General features: G+C 36.8%; 3 non-coding genes and 2 pseudogenes across 4 annotated transcripts; all 5 read right to left on the reverse strand.

Annotated features, from left to right (window-relative positions):
* Nucleotides 1-1,422: 1,422 nt before the first annotated feature.
* On the reverse strand, nucleotides 1,423-3,114 carry LOC137736202 (receptor-like protein kinase ANXUR1 pseudogene; annotated as a pseudogene). The gene has a single exon (XR_015955205.1). The product of XR_015955205.1 is annotated as a receptor-like protein kinase ANXUR1 pseudogene (transcript).
* Nucleotides 3,115-4,667: 1,553 nt separating this feature from the next.
* Nucleotides 4,668-4,863, reverse strand: LOC137738500 (U2 spliceosomal RNA). Its single transcript, XR_011068950.2, has one exon. It is a non-coding gene; the product is annotated as a U2 spliceosomal RNA (small nuclear RNA).
* Nucleotides 4,864-5,821: 958 nt separating this feature from the next.
* On the reverse strand, nucleotides 5,822-6,017 carry LOC137738502 (U2 spliceosomal RNA). Its single transcript, XR_011068952.2, has one exon. It is a non-coding gene; the product is annotated as a U2 spliceosomal RNA (small nuclear RNA).
* Nucleotides 6,018-6,986: 969 nt separating this feature from the next.
* Nucleotides 6,987-7,158, reverse strand: LOC137738506 (U2 spliceosomal RNA; annotated as a pseudogene).
* Nucleotides 7,159-9,077: 1,919 nt separating this feature from the next.
* Nucleotides 9,078-9,276, reverse strand: LOC148691946 (U2 spliceosomal RNA). Its single transcript, XR_015955401.1, has one exon. It is a non-coding gene; the product is annotated as a U2 spliceosomal RNA (small nuclear RNA).
* Between the last annotated feature and the right edge of the window lie 6,640 nt (nucleotides 9,277-15,916).

Consider the following 15,916-nt stretch of genomic DNA (forward strand, 5'->3'; position numbering starts at 1 on the left):
GAAAAGTAATATTACTAGACAATAGTACTGAATGATTCATGTTTTATTCAATTTAGATACTAGAATAAATATCAGTGTGCATGAGAAGAAAAATTGTGCGCAGAAATCATTTTTCTACAAATGTGTTGTTCCATATATAAAGGAGGTGAGCCAGCTTACTATGATGACTACATGAACATGTATACAATATTGAAGCACAAAACACATTATCAAATAAGGAGAAAAATAGTCGAGAAAAGTCCCATTGAAATACTTACCTATTAAAAAAAACAAGAGCTGTTTCTTAATCCTTTCTTAAATATTTTCTCACGTTAACAATTTTGATAAATGCCTTCAACGTGAGTACAACTATATAATATATCTCGTAGTAGTCGAGCAACTTTTATAGTCTGTTTTTAAGAGAGAACCGAACGCCACGGCCACCATCACTACCAGTACCAACACCGGAACCAATAACTATTATGAATTCTGTAGGACTTCCATACGGAATCGTGACAAATGTGTTTAACGAATTAACACTTTTCTGTAACCAAAGTGCCATTTCCACTAGGTCCACCACTACACTCGATACTGTAAGTTTCCTTGTAAATGGCCAACGTAGCAGGTTCCCATATACCAAAAAATCGAGTGGACAAAAATAACTTAAAGGATGCATGGGAGTCTTCTCTGTCTGGCTTTTCATTTCAAAATCACAACGCGCAGTTGGTACTTGTTGCACTGCAACGGGATGCCGCAGATGATACCTCTCCCTTTGGGCACGTATTTGGGCACGTAGTGAATGATGCTCACCATGTTATGCATTCAATTCCCCACTCGAAGATCACGTTTAGTCGAAGAGAGAAGAACAAGGTGGCACATCTATTGGCAAGACTGAGTTTGGCTTTAGATAATCAACTAATTTGGTTTGAGGAACCCTAATGTAATTTTGGATCTTCTCTTTGAAGATAGTACAACTTTGTAATTTGTTAGTGCTGAACGCTCTTTTTCTTTTCGTCCGGTTTGAAATCTCCGATAAAGTTTTTATCGAGACCCATTTATTGCATCATATACTCAATTATGTTACGTATTCATTTGCCTATCAATGAATATCGTACTTGCTCTAAAATAATCACAAGTGATTTTCTAAGATTAACTTGCATTTTTACTAAGAATTAGTTTCAAAAACATTTTCTCTTAAAAAATTTCTCAAACAAGTTCAAGATCTTTTTACCATTAGTCTTCCTTATTATAGCTAGATTGCATGTGAAAAATTAAATAATGCTTTTTTTCAGAAACTAATACACAAGTTAAAGGAAAAAACAATTACAGACACTCAAGTTTTGTGATTATCTCAAAGTTACAATATTAGTGTTAGTAAAGAGCTTATATGTCTCAAGACTTTTCAAACGCGACAAGGATATTTACACTAATTGTTAGCTTATATTTAGGTGAAATTAACCTTGAGTCAAATTTATTCAGACCATAGTCTACCATCTCAAATTAAAGTTACAAAAAAGAATTAAAATTGTCAAATTTAAAATTAAAACGAGTGAATCAAACTTATTGTTGGAGAATAATTACAGGGTATCCATTCCAGAAAATCACTTCAAAACCCTAGGCAGTGTTTGCCAGTATACCACTGGCTGCAGCGTCTGCCTTGAGAAGCATTTTTGAGGGCACAGGATTTGAACCTGCCAAGTTCCCGTGTTTATCATTAACCTTAAAAATCTCCAGTCCATTGAGTATGGCATCATAGTACTGCGGATGCGTCTTCACATGCGGATGCAAAGCCACCCAAAGATGATCATCACCGTCTCTGTCGTTCACATGAATGGCATAATCCTTGTAAACCGGGATTCCGATTGCCCCGGCCCACTGGATCACATCCGCCGACTCCTCCGCCGTTTTATTGTTGAGATATATATCGAACGCTCTCTGGTTCATCAGTGTGTTTTGAAAGTCGCAGAAATGGAACCGAACGACGTAGGTGAAATTTGCGTCCACCTGAAAAACCCAAGTGAGGTTGTATTTCTCGTTGAAGTGAGGGTTCGGTCCCATCGATCTCGCAGTTTTGTACACCGTTAGAGGAGCAATATATTCGGGGACGTCCTTCGTGTGTCCGATGGTGACATTTTCGGGAGCTTTGATCGAAACCCCGAGAAATGCCCCGTCGAAATACGAGGCCCCGTAAGCTGAATTTAGTAGGTATGGCGAGTCGTCCCACCATGTTCGTGCGAGTCTCGAATCCTTGTTTGCGGGAATGTACTCCCCTCCGACGCTTAGCCTGTACACTGTCTGGAGGGAGGAGTTTTGGACGTCGATAGTTTGGCCTCGGAAGCCGATCAAGTCGGTCGGCTTGAAGATTTCCTCCATTGGGATCACCTCCACTGAGTTCACGAAAGCGAACGTATTTTCGCGCTTCGGGGACGGCGTGAACGTGATATTGAGAGTGCCAGACTCGGCGGGGACAATTGAGTACTCTCTTACGATGTAGTACTGCGTGAGGGCCAACGCTGTGATGAAAGGACTGAAGTTTTTAAGCAGGGTGAGGCCGTTTGCGGTGACTTCGAAAACCCCGTTCAAGGAATCGGCGGAGTCGTACGTGGACGGGTAGAATTGGAACCTGACCAACAGACGTTTGCTTGATGGAACAGAGAACTTGTATGATGTTGCAGAGTTCATGATTCGTGCTGTCGTGAATGGGACTTTGGACGGCAGGGCAGGGTCTTGGTACTCGGCTTTCGCAGTCTTCGTATTGATGGAGGCGACGAGGTATTTGGAATCCGTTGTCCATTTCCGGCCATCAGAATCCGTTTCCCCGTCGGAAGACGAGCCGCAGGAAAGTATATAGGACTCTAAGCCGGAGCCTTCGCTTCGAACACGAACGGTGTTTGATGAAAACAAGGATAACAAAGCCAGAGGAAACAAAATGTGGGATTTGTAGATCATTGCTGGAAAGGGAGGGAAAAGGTCTCTTGTGTTAGAGTACAGAAAAACTTGGAAACTTGGAAGAAAACAAATTGATTGTGTGTGTGTTTTTGTCCCAAGGGTGTAGGGGACGTTGGGATAGGAGGTCGTTATCGGTTGAACAGCGGTACGACGGATAAACCGCTAAATCGTCATTCGCATTGACCGAGTCCCAGATGATATTTTGGGTTTTGCATATATAAGCCTTTATCCAAAGGGATCCCCATTTTCAATGGCCACATATTTTTCCTTTGTCATCTAAAGTCACGTAATAAATATGAACCTTACAAATTTTTTAAGTGCATTCATTTTTGTTGTTGTTTATTAAGAAAACGAAGGATTCGAGCTAGAAACCTCTTTTCTACAACTGAGAGAAAAATATTGCTAATTAAACTAAGTGTGTTAGGTTGTAACAATGCATAAACAAATCATATTTTATGAATATGATATAGTTTTTTGGTTGTATAAAGGTAAACAAGAGTGTGATATCCACGGATGGAGAAAATGGAGGAAGTAGTCTGGCAATTCAAGGAGCTAACCATTATTCAATGGAAGGAAGAAAGTTTGGAATTGTTTCTGGGACTGGGGATTTTACATTCGTTAAGGGGTATGGGATTATGGATACAGAGAATCATAGATTTATTTTTAAGTTCAATGTCAAACTAAAGCACTATTAGTGAAAGTAAACGGCATTTGGTTTCTGTTTGTTTTTGCAAACTATTGTTATTGACACTGCAAAAAGTTAGTCTTACTCATACAACCATACTTATAATAGCAACAACACTGCAAAAAGGTCTGACTCACTCATACTTATAATAGCAAGTGCTTGGAAATTGTCCCAACTTTACAACTTAGGTGTTGAGTTTGTAAGAAAAAGACTTACTCATACTTATATAGCAAGGGCTTGGAAATTGTCCCAACTTTACTACTTAGGTGTTGAGTTTGTAAGCAAAGACTTTAGACATATATGAGTTGTTATAAATATGAATGTCCATTATTTGATTTGAGTGAATTACTTTATGTCTGTACAAGCAACATATATGAGAATATGGATAACAAACTTTAGAAGTATATGAGTTGTTATAAATATAGATGTTCATTATTTGAATTGAGTGAATTACTTTATGTCTATACAAACAATGACATCATGCATGTATAAGCAAGTCATTACATAAACATGATATCATCCCCTCAAACCAAATAATAAACATTCATATTTAAAATTTTAGTACGTTGTATTGTATTTTATACTTATCTTGTTTCTCCCACGTTTTTTGTGCAGCGGATGTGGGACCAAATAATAAACATCCATATTTACAATTTTAGTATGTTGTATTGTATTTTATACTTATCTTGTTTCTCCCACGTTTTTTGTGCAGTGGATGTGGGATATGAAACGTATACAAACAGCAAAGTGTAGATGGTATCGCCAAAAGCTAATTGGAACTTCAATTTCAGAAATAAAAGGGGATAATATATACAAGTGACAAACTAAAATGGCTGTTTTGACGTTTTTGAAACCTTGTGTGAAAATTAAAAAAAAATGAAGCCCCTAGGCATATTAAAGGAAGAGAATCTCAAAAGCACATACGAGCTGGCATGAGGAGAAGTCTAAAATAAAAATGGACAACTAAAGCATCGCTACAAAATTGGGTTCCAACAGGGATTGATTGGTATTGCTTAATATAGGTTGGGCCATGAAAATTTAAAACTAGGATTTGGTGGGTTGTGCCAGGCCCAAGCAGTAGTGCAACGCTTGGACGACACACGAGAGCTCCAGTAGCAAGCTACTGTATTGAGCCCTCACCCTAAAAAAATTAATTTAATATCATGTGAACCATTGGTCCACGTATCAGATATTAAACTGATAAGAACAGATACTACACTTGATCTTAGCCAAAAGGCCGAGAAAGGTATGCTTATGTCAATATTGGGCATTCGTTTTTATACGCATCTTCGTTCTTCTATTTTCTTCCGTGGTCGATGTGGGATTCTAATGCACTATTTCGAAGTACTCTTTCTGTCCTCGTCTCTTTCTGTCCTCGTACTTCAACCCAAGTTCACCTAAAGCCTCTCCACAGCTCCCTCAAAGCATACACAGAAAAGCAAATGCATTAAGCTAATAAGATAAAAAATAGAAAAAAATTAGTGAAAGTACATAACTGAAACTACAGCTTTTGGGAAATATCCGTTAATGGATGTTTGAGATGATGGCTTTGAGCTTCTTCTGCAATGCTTCAATGCTTCAATTTCTCCTCACGACCAACACCAAGGTCTCTCCTCTCTCTCTCTCTCTCTCTCTCTCTCTCTCTCTCTCTCTAACGGTTAAGTTTTGTGCTAAAATTTCAGCCAAATTGAAGGTTACAAGCAGCAAAGGCCTTTAAGAAGTGAATAATCTCATAAGAACTGTTGGGATTCCATCAAAAACCTCCTCTCCAGCAAAATCTCTTGAAAATGGCAAATGGGTCAAGCTCATCTGCGGCGCAAGCTTCGAGGATGTGGTTGATATCAGGAACCGTTCTCCGGTTTACACTCTTGCAGGAGGTAATTAACTAAAATTTAACTGATTTTATGCTGACTAAGTGAGATTAGATAGTGGATTAAATTGATGTTAATTGCCTCATAACCGATTGGTTGCGATTGGTTGCAGTTGATAGCACAGACTGCGCAGCAGATGTGTCAGTGGTGAGTGCAGTGAACGAGGGGATTGATGCAGCAGTTGGGATTTTCAGTGGAATCACAACACGGCGTCGCTTGTATCAAGGATTATCCAGAGCATCTCCTTCAGGCACTTAAGAGAGGCCGTTTCTTTGGTTGGGAACTGTCAAATTTTCCAATAAATACTTGGGTTGAAAAAAGACTAAACTAGGATTTGGTGGGTTGTGCCCGGTCCGAGCAGTAGTGCAACGCTTGGACGACACACAAGAGCTCCAGTAGCAAGCTACTGTAATGAGCTCTAACCCTAAAAAAATTAATTTAATATCATGTGAACCATTGGTCCACGTATCAGATATTAAACTGATAAGAACAGATACTACACTTGATCTTAGCCAAAAGGCCGAGAAAGGTATGATTATGTCAATATTGGGCATTCGTTTTTATACGCATCTTCGTTCTTCGACTTTCTTCCGTGGTCGATGTGGGATTTTAACGCACTATTTCGAAGTACTCTTTCTGTCCTCGTACTTCAACCCAAGTTCACCTAAAGCCTCTCCGCAGCTCCCTCAAACTATACACAGAAAAGCAAATGCATTAAGCTAATAAGATAAAAAAAAATAGAAAAAAAATTAGTGAAAGTACATAACTGAAACTACAGCTCTTGGGAAATATCCGTTAATGGATTTTTGAGATGATGGCTTTGAGCTTCTTCTGCAATGCTTCAATGCTTCAATTTCTCCTCACGACCAACACCAAGGTCTCTCCTCTCTCTCTCCCTCTCTCTCTCTCTCTCTCTCTAACGGTTAGTTTTGTGCTAAAATTTCAGCCAAATTGAAGGTTACAAGCAGCAAAGGCCTTGAAGAAGTGAAGAATCTCATAAGAACTGTTGGGATTCCATCAAAAACCTCCTCTCCAGCAAAATCTCTTGAAAATGGCAAATGGGTCAAGCTCATCTGCGGCGCAAGCTTCGAGGATGTGGTTGATATCAGGAACCGTTCTCTGGTTTACACTCTTGCAGGAGGTAATTAACTAAAATTTAACTGATTTTATGCTGACTAAGTGAGATTAGATAGTGGATTAAATTGATGTTAATTGCTTCACAACCGATTGGTTGCGATTGGTTGCAGTTGATTGCATAGACTGCGCAGCAGATGTGTCAGTGGTGAGTGCAGTGAACGAGGGGATTGATGCAGCAGTTGGGATTTTCAGTGGAATCACAACACGGCGTCGCTTGTATCAAGGATTATCCAGAGCATCTCCTTCAGGCACTTAAGAGAGGCCGTTTCTTTGGTTGGGAACTGTCAAATTTTCCAATAAATACTTGGGTAATAGGCTACGTTCGGCTTCTAGGTTGGGCTGTAAGAGACTAAACTATGATTTGGTGGGTTGTGCCAGGCCCGAGCAGTAGTGCAACGCTTAGCAAGCTATTGTAGCGAACTTTCACTTTAAAAAAATTAATTTAATATCATATAAACCATTGACTCACGTATTAGATATTAAACTAATAAGAACATATACTACACTTGATCTTAGCCAAAAGGACAAGAAAGGTACGATTATTTCACTGTTGGGCTTCCCTTTTTCTACAAATTAACTCTCCTAATTTAATAAGCTGGCTAATGTGGGACTGTTATACTTTTTTGCAGTTGTTTCTAATAATTACATCTTATCACTCTCAGGCGTACAAAACCAAATCTTATCACCAAAATCCAGAGATTAAAATAAAACTTAACACTACTAGGAAACTAAGCTTTACACTAGGATCTCTACTCTTTAGGATGACTCAAGCTAAGAATACTGAACAAAGAGGGTTAAACAAACAAACAAACTCTCTTTAACGATACTTCAATATCTTACAATGCTAGTTTCAAAAAAAAAAAAAAAAAAAAATATCTTACAATGCTTGGTGAACCAAGCATGAATGCTCAACCGAGTATATAGGTAAGGGAGGAAGTCTACAGGACCTTATCTAGGACTAAGAGACATTATATTCTTTTGTCTCTTTCCTACAATAATGAAAGGGAACCTCTCTTTACAACTCACTATACTTTACTTTATTCACACTCCAGGAGGATTCTCGTCGGAATCTCTTTGTGAGGATTCTGGGAATCCTCCAATCACATTCGTTTATCGTACATCGTGCGATCAGAAACTATTGTAAATTTTTTATTTAAAATTGAATATAAATAATACTTAACAAAAATTGGCCGCACAATATATGATGAACGGATGTGGTGCCACAAGTCATCATCATATTCCACCACGCTTCCGCATGCATTAGTCCCATCCATCATTGGGCCAGTACTCGTCATCAAGCTCTTCCGAATCATCATCATACTCATGCCATTGGTCTTGTTCTTCGCAGTGCAAGAGTTCTAGTTGAGATCAACTCGTCCTCTTTCTGGCCGCATCTTGGAGATCGGTACTTCTTCTACATGGCTCGATTCGAACGACAGAGCTCGAAACAAGAAGCTAGATGGGTAAGTGGAATCTGAAAAGTAACTAGTTGATGCTTCTAACTCACTGGAGAGATTGCAGAATGCTATGGTTCAAACATGCCGCATGATATCATACCATTCCAATCTGATGCAATCTAACATCTTTAGGGGATCATTTGGTAGTAAAGTTAACAACAGGAGAGTAAAATTTGTATCCCATTCCACGTTTGGTGACATTAAAATATTTTTCGTTTTCATGATTGAGTAATTAATCGAGCCAAATTATTGGAATAACTTCTCCCATGTGAGAAATCGACACCAACGTTCGCGAAAAAACCATATGCCTCATCTCGCTCTCTACATCCCGAGTTCTGACGCTGTATGTGACCTTGTCTCGCAACGTTAATTACCATGACTTCGTTTTGCGACATGGTCCCTGACCTCGTCTCTTAGGACTGCCAAGGTATTTTGTTTTGCGTTTTGCTTTAAAACGCAAAGGCACAACACAAATAAATTAAATCAACTCGTGTGTTGCTCAAAATATACTAAAAAAACAAAAACAAAATAGAAACGAAGGAAGGTATTTTGGTAGTCATCTATTCTCCAAAGTTAATTTTGGTTGTGCTCAATCAACTTATTTGATGAATTTTTTAGAAAGATCACGTTGTGTTATTTCTCTAATTAGAATAACACTCTTGAATCGCTGAAACGATCTGAAGCGAATTGAACTATAGAATAATATTATGTAGTCCACAGAGAGGTGTCAAGTACCGCTCTTGCTCGCGCAACCACAGAGGAGGCAAGTCAAATCATCGATCACCCACGTGTCTCCCAGTGAGGTTTGCTCTGATTGGGAGGATGTCATTACAAATTCTCCATGCGCAAACCGTAACTTCGGGAAGAACACGAAAGCTTGCATATTCCTGAATCCGAAACTCCGTCATCTGTTCTGCTACATCACAACATTTATGGGGTTTGCAGCAGCAAGCGAATAAGTTGCTTGAGTTGGGGCGTCAAAATTTAAACTTCGATTTGGTGGGGTGTGCCAGGCCTAAGCAATAGTGCAACACTTAAGCGACAAATAAGAGCTCCAATAGCAAGCTATTGCAGTGAACCCTTCCCCTTAAAAAATTAATTTAATATCGTGTGGATCATCATTGATCCACGTATCAGATATTAAACTGATAAGAACAGATACTACACTTGATCTTAGCCAAAAGGCCGAGAAAGGTATGCTTATTTTACTGTTGGGCTTTCGTTTTTATCCCACATCTTAACTCTCCTACTTCTTCAGATAGCCGATGTGGGACTCCCCCATAGTTTCTTGCAGCGCTGTTTCTAACTTTGCACTCTAACACAATTACTTTTACCACTCTCAGGCCTACAAAACTACATCTTATCACCAGCAACCAGGAATATAACATCACATGGGATGGGATTGATCGATGAGATCAACCAGTCCTCTTTCTGGCTGCACCATCTTTGAGTCTCCTCCGTGGCTCGGTTTGAACGATAGAGCTGGAAACAAGAAACCAAATGAGGAAGCCGGATCTGCAAAAGCTTTCTGTTCCTTGAAAAATTTATTCTTCTAACACGTTGAAGAGATTGCTGAAACATGCCGGAGCCGTTTCAATCTGCTGTAGTTTAATTTGTTTAAGAAAGTTGATATTTTGCTAAGAGCAAATTGCTCTAGCTAGAAAATGCTAAGGCACAGACACAACAAGGCAATCAACTATGTTCTTTTCCCTGAATAAAACAACTGAAATAGTTTACCATAAAAATAAAAAATAAATAAATAAAAGCTGAAATAGAAAAACCTCTAATCCAACCTTGTCCATGTTGGTCAAAGGGAGGGATACTGTGAATCCACACGTGGGAAGAAGAACGTCATTGGCCTGAGGTTGCAAGAGCGTCGGCAACCAAAATTGCTTTTTGAAAAATATGTCTGATGCCGATACTAAAAATTCATGGTGAATTATAATATCTCAAATAACTGTATAAATACGTCGAAAAATAGAGCATGTCATTAATAGAACCGATAATGACTTTCAAATTTGTTTACCGTTACGTGTAAAAAGTTTGTAACAATCCATCTCTGAAAGCTATACCTTCAGAGGGGAGAAATGTAAAAAAGCAAGGGGAGAGGCCAGCACAAGAGGAACACCATCACCATGTTGCTTAGCAAACACATAAAATTAAAAAGAAAATAGGAAAAATAGTCCCCACCATATATAGCTACTTGTTCTTGTGCTGACTTTGAGGATCGATATAAACTATTCATTTGCCTTCCTCGGTACACCCGTATTGCAAATACTTTATGCTTATTTCACACACCAAAAACAACTATGTGGTGTAAGATATTAAGCATTGATTGATAAGACTTCAAAATTTGACTTATGAGGTTTGACTTCGACCAAAATTTGAAATAAGTTTTTCTCGTCATAAGAAATAAAGTTTTATCCCAAATATGAAAATTATTGAATTGAAAATTAGTACTAGTAATCAAATATACTAAGAAATTTGTTTATCCAAAAACATGGGCCCAAGAAATAAAGTTAAAGGAAGTCACCAACCACTTAATACTATAATTAGGAAGGAAGTTAAGATGATGAAATTTTTGAGAAACGAACGGATTTAGTTGAAACGGAAAAGAAATACCACCATGCCATGCCTTGCCCAGCTATTGGGAGGGCAGTACCCCCATGACTTTCCTCTTGTTCTATGCATTGGCATCCCAAGGCTTCATGGATGAAGAGTGCAATCTCTGAATTATGTTTTGAGAACTAAAAGATGACCCCAACTATGCTGAAATAAACAACATATATTTATGGGATTGGCTAATTTTGCAATATTCGAACATTAAAAATATATAGCACGCCATGAAACGAATTCATCGTCATTATGGCATTTCGTTCTAATTAAACAATGATATGTACAACTTTTTGAACACATAATATATATTATTGAAATTGAGACGTTACATGACAATAAATTTTTTCTATGTAAATTGCTCTTGCAGTAATGGATGTGAAGCGTGAACGATTTGATTTATATATTCATGCTTAGCGTAGAGGAATGGATATAATGATGATTTCACTTGAGACAAGTGGGCGAACGACATTGGGAAGTCAACTCAAGAAAATAATGAGTAGAAGAATATGTATGTGTGCAAGTGATCTTTCTACTACAATGGTGGATATGAGTGTTGCTCTTATACTATAACGTATGTTTAAATTCTGTCAACTTTCTATCTAACATTTAATCTATCAAATCTATCGTTTGAAAAAAGAAAAGAAAAAAAAAAAAGAATATGTACGTGTATATCAATCACACACGGTCGAGTCAAAACTCAAATTGTTTTTCATATTTGTGTAGCTGAGCAATCATTGGGAAACGCTGTAAGGCATATAGAGCTATAGGGGATTGGAAGGAGATTTTCTTCGGATCTCTCATTGCAAAGTCCAAGGATCAAGTAATTTGGCCCTATGAAATTTGATCAAACGGTTAAAAATTATTATAGTTTTTAAAAGTTTTTACTAACTTCTCCGTTGCATCAAATTTTAAAGGCCCGGATCACTTGATCCTTGGGTTTTGAAGGGATAGATCTAGAGAGGATCTCTTTCCTAGGGGATTAGGTGTCATTCATTTACAGTGAGTTTACTAATTTATAACCACAATAAAAAAAGAATTGGATCCAAATTATGGTGTATTTTTCAACAAAATAAAAATTACGGTGTATTTATGTGTTCATTCACTAATAAGTAAATCAAAACATAGATAGAGCCCACACCTAATAAGGAATTCAACTCCTCGTTTTGGAGGAATTAGATTGTTTGGAAAAGAGATGTTATTCTTATTCGAGAGAAACTAAGAATAAGGGATGAAATATTTTTACGTACCCTCACCTAATTCAAAATTTTCAAGTTAACTTATAAAATAGTAGAATAAAGCTTATATTTATTCCCAATCCGACCCAATTTTTAAATTGAAGAGAAAACACGTTGAACGAGTGTTGCAAACACAAATGACTATAAATAGTTTGAAGACAAATTGTTTCTATTAATGCACAAATTAGATCGATCCTAAACCACAATATATCGTTGTGTTCTTGTGTGTGTAATTTACTGTCAGATCTAAATTGGTCCAAAATCAATCCCATTTTGTGCATCAACATTTTCCATTTCTTACTACAACGAACTATAGTTTTTGTTGAAAAAGGGCATTTTAGGATAATAAACAACGTATTAGACAATAGAGTGAGAGAGAGAGAGTTAGGTGGAAACCGTGGAATGCTTTTCTGGACATTGGTATAGATTTTGTAGGCCGAAATACCCTTCGTTTTAAAGGAAATGAATCATCCACGTTGGATATTGGTTGTTTTCTTGTCGCTTTTATAATTGAGTGTTATAATGGACTAATCCAAATTAATGAAAATACCAAATTTTTAAAAGTCAAATGAATGGACGTCGTCAAGGGTCCACTAATAAGTAATTATACGATTTTTTTAATATATAAAATAAATAAATACGATTGATGCATGGATTTTAGTGCCAAATACATATTTTCTGGTAAGTTTTTGTTTGATTTCTTAAAGGAAACTGTTATTAGCACTGTAAAAATTTCATTCGACACTTCTTATAAATGTTTTTTTTTCTTCTAATTATAGAAAGTTTAGAGTACAAAATAAGATTTTTGGAGTGCCAATAGTCTAAAGACCACTCGGAGTCTAATAAATATACATATAAAGGTCTTTCAATGATCCTTTGGAGTTTGATACGGGTCTTTGTTGTGCTACTAAGTATTTGACGAAATGCCTTTCGCATGTTGCGTCGACAACACTGAACAAATTCTAGCAATAACACTCATTAGATTTGCTTCGGCATATGTCAATATCATTTGACATGTGCGGAATTTAGTTTGGCTTACGACAACAAATCCACTAAGTATTCAATGAAATGTCTCAGTGAATACATTGAATTTTTATTTTTTTTGCGCTCTTTGTTTATATCTAAAAAACTTGAACCTTTAACACTAGGATCCCCCAAAATTCGAATTCTGGATTCGCCACTGTATTTGCATTGATGTCAATTCGGCTTAGTTTACGAACCTGCAATGATATAATCAAATCTTGATGTTGAAATCTGACTACAATGACTACGATTTGTTATGTTAAAAAAAAAAAAAATTAAAAACATATGTTGTGTGTATATATGTTTATCCATGTGTATGTGATTGATATTTGTTTTAAATGCTGAAGTAACAATAACATTTCACATGAAAGCAACATGATCACTCCTTAGCTTCTCGGCGAACTATATTTTGACAATTTTGAAAAAGTTTGAGCTAAATATTTGGGAGATTTTTGCATGCAACCGTATATATATTCACAAAGCTCGATAACCAAATATTTTAGCAAAATACTTGTGTTATTCAACTGAAAATGAATTTACAAACTCATATATGAAGTGTATAAAATTGCAAATAAATAACAAGTTATCAGTGAGGACTTACCTAATATATTGTGTGGTTTGGGGAAAATAAATTTACCCTAAAAGAAAGCATGATATATCAAAGACCATGTTGAGGAAAAAGATGGCAGCTCCAAAAATATAAAATAGACATATATTTAGCTAAGTTTGTTCGAGTAGTGTGCTTGATCTTCTGTGCTCAAATTTGAATCTTTTTTTTTTTTTTTAATTTAAATAAATTTAATGAAACGTTCTATATTTTGCTTAAACAACTAAATAAAATTAAAATAGAAGAAGAGGGGGAAACGGCGGTTGACTATTGTTGACCAATTGGAATCGGCCACTTTCTTTGAACATGTGCAAATCTACCAAAAAAAAAATGTATATACCCTTCAAGGAGTAGACTTTTGGAGTATCCAAATATAGCAAGACAAAGATTTGTTCAAACATGACACAATCCTTGCTTCTCTTACATTGACCTCATCAACAAGCAATGAAGCTAACAATAAAAAAATAAAATTACTTGAGCGTTATCCTCATTTTGAAGGTGTTTTTAACAATAAGATAATTATAAACAATGTCTTTTTTAAAAGGAAATTTTTGGTTCCGGTCCTTGATGAGTAATATCTTAGACTGAAACTTTATTAATCTGAATACTTTGATTGAAGGACACAATGCTGGATGTCAAGTATATTCTTAATTTAAGTGTCTTTTAAATTCATTTTTATGTCAAAATGCACTCAATACTATTAACTAATTTATTGCTATTTTTATGGAATGTCATCCCTTCATCAATTTGTGGAATATAATATTTGTAACCTTGTTTTATACAAAAATTGTTTGTAACATTTTTCTTCATTAGTTTTACTATTGTCGTTAATGGTTATTCCTCATTCTTTATATTCGTCTCTAAAAATTCAAGTACAATTAAATTGAAATGTGACATCCCACATCGTCTAGGGGAGTGATCCTTATATGTATATTCTCATCCCTACCTAGCACGAGGCCTTTTGGGAGCTCACTGGCTTCGGGTTCCGTAGGAACTTCGAAGTTAAGCGAGTAGTGCGCGAGAGCACTCCCAGGATGGGTGACCCATCGGGAAGTTCTCGTGTGAGTTCCCAAAAACAAAACCGTGAGGGTGTGCTGGGGGCCCAAAGCGGACAATATCGTGCTACGGTGGAGTGGGGCCCGGGAAGTGGTCCCGCCCGGGCCGGGATGTGACAATATGGTATCAGAGCCAATCCCTGCCCGGAAATGTGCCGACGAGGACGTCGGGCCCCTAAGGGGGGTGGATTGTGACATCCCACATCGCCAGGGGAGTGATCCTTATATGTATATTCTCATCCCTATCTAGCACGAGGCCTTTTGGGAGCTCATTGGCTTCGGGTTCCGTAGGAACTTCGAAGTTAAGCGAGTAGCGCGCGAGAGCACTCCCAGGATGGGTGACCCATCGGGAAGTTCTCGTGTGAGTTCCCAAAAAGCCTCGTGCTAGGTAGGGATGAGAATATACATATAAGGATCACTCCCCTGGACGATGTGGGATGTCACAGAAATGTACAATCGTTCTCCAAAAATAAACATTGACATGTACAATAGAATTTATTCTCAAATTACCTATGCTAAATTAAAACGTATTCATACCGAATTAAAATGTATGCTTACTAAATTGAAATGTGCCCATATTGGCTTGAAACATACTGATAGGTTTCAGGGTTACACATAATTTGGCGTTAAATTTACATACCAAAATTATGATAATATAAGCATACCACTAGCTTGGTACATATCTAAGCAAAAAATAAATAACATATCAAAATACTAATTTGTACACAAATTTGGATTACATAACATACTAATAATGTACCAAATTCTTAGGATACTATTTTAATATATATATATATATATATATGTGTGTGTGTGTGTGTGTGGTACATCGAATTTCAACGATTCGAACCGTCTATTTTGTTAGTCTCGATTCATAGATCATCCTTAAAAAATTCAATTCAATCCGAAACCATTTGCATATTTAATTATCAATATCAAATTTCATTGTTTCTTATATAACAAAATATTCGGTAATTTCTTTGAATCTAATTAGATGCCTTAAATATTTTCGATTTGGCTAATATTTTGCAAGGATGATCTATGAGGTACAACTTGAAAAATAGACAGTTCAGATCGTTAAAGTTCGATATAATGTGAACCCCACAACTAATCACCATTTTTATAAAAAAATGGAGATTCATTCCCTTAAAGGCTTCATATATATATATATATATATATATATGTATATATCATGTATGTAATATCATTTGGATTACATTGGTACTTTCAAAGTATCATCTGTGACATCCCACATCGTCCAGGGGAGTGATCCTTAAATGTATATTCCCATCCCTACTTAGC

This window comes from Pyrus communis, chromosome 13 (genome assembly GCF_041283825.1).
Source record: "Pyrus communis isolate YQ-2024b chromosome 13, ASM4128382v1, whole genome shotgun sequence".
NCBI lineage: Eukaryota > Viridiplantae > Streptophyta > Magnoliopsida > Rosales > Rosaceae > Pyrus > Pyrus communis.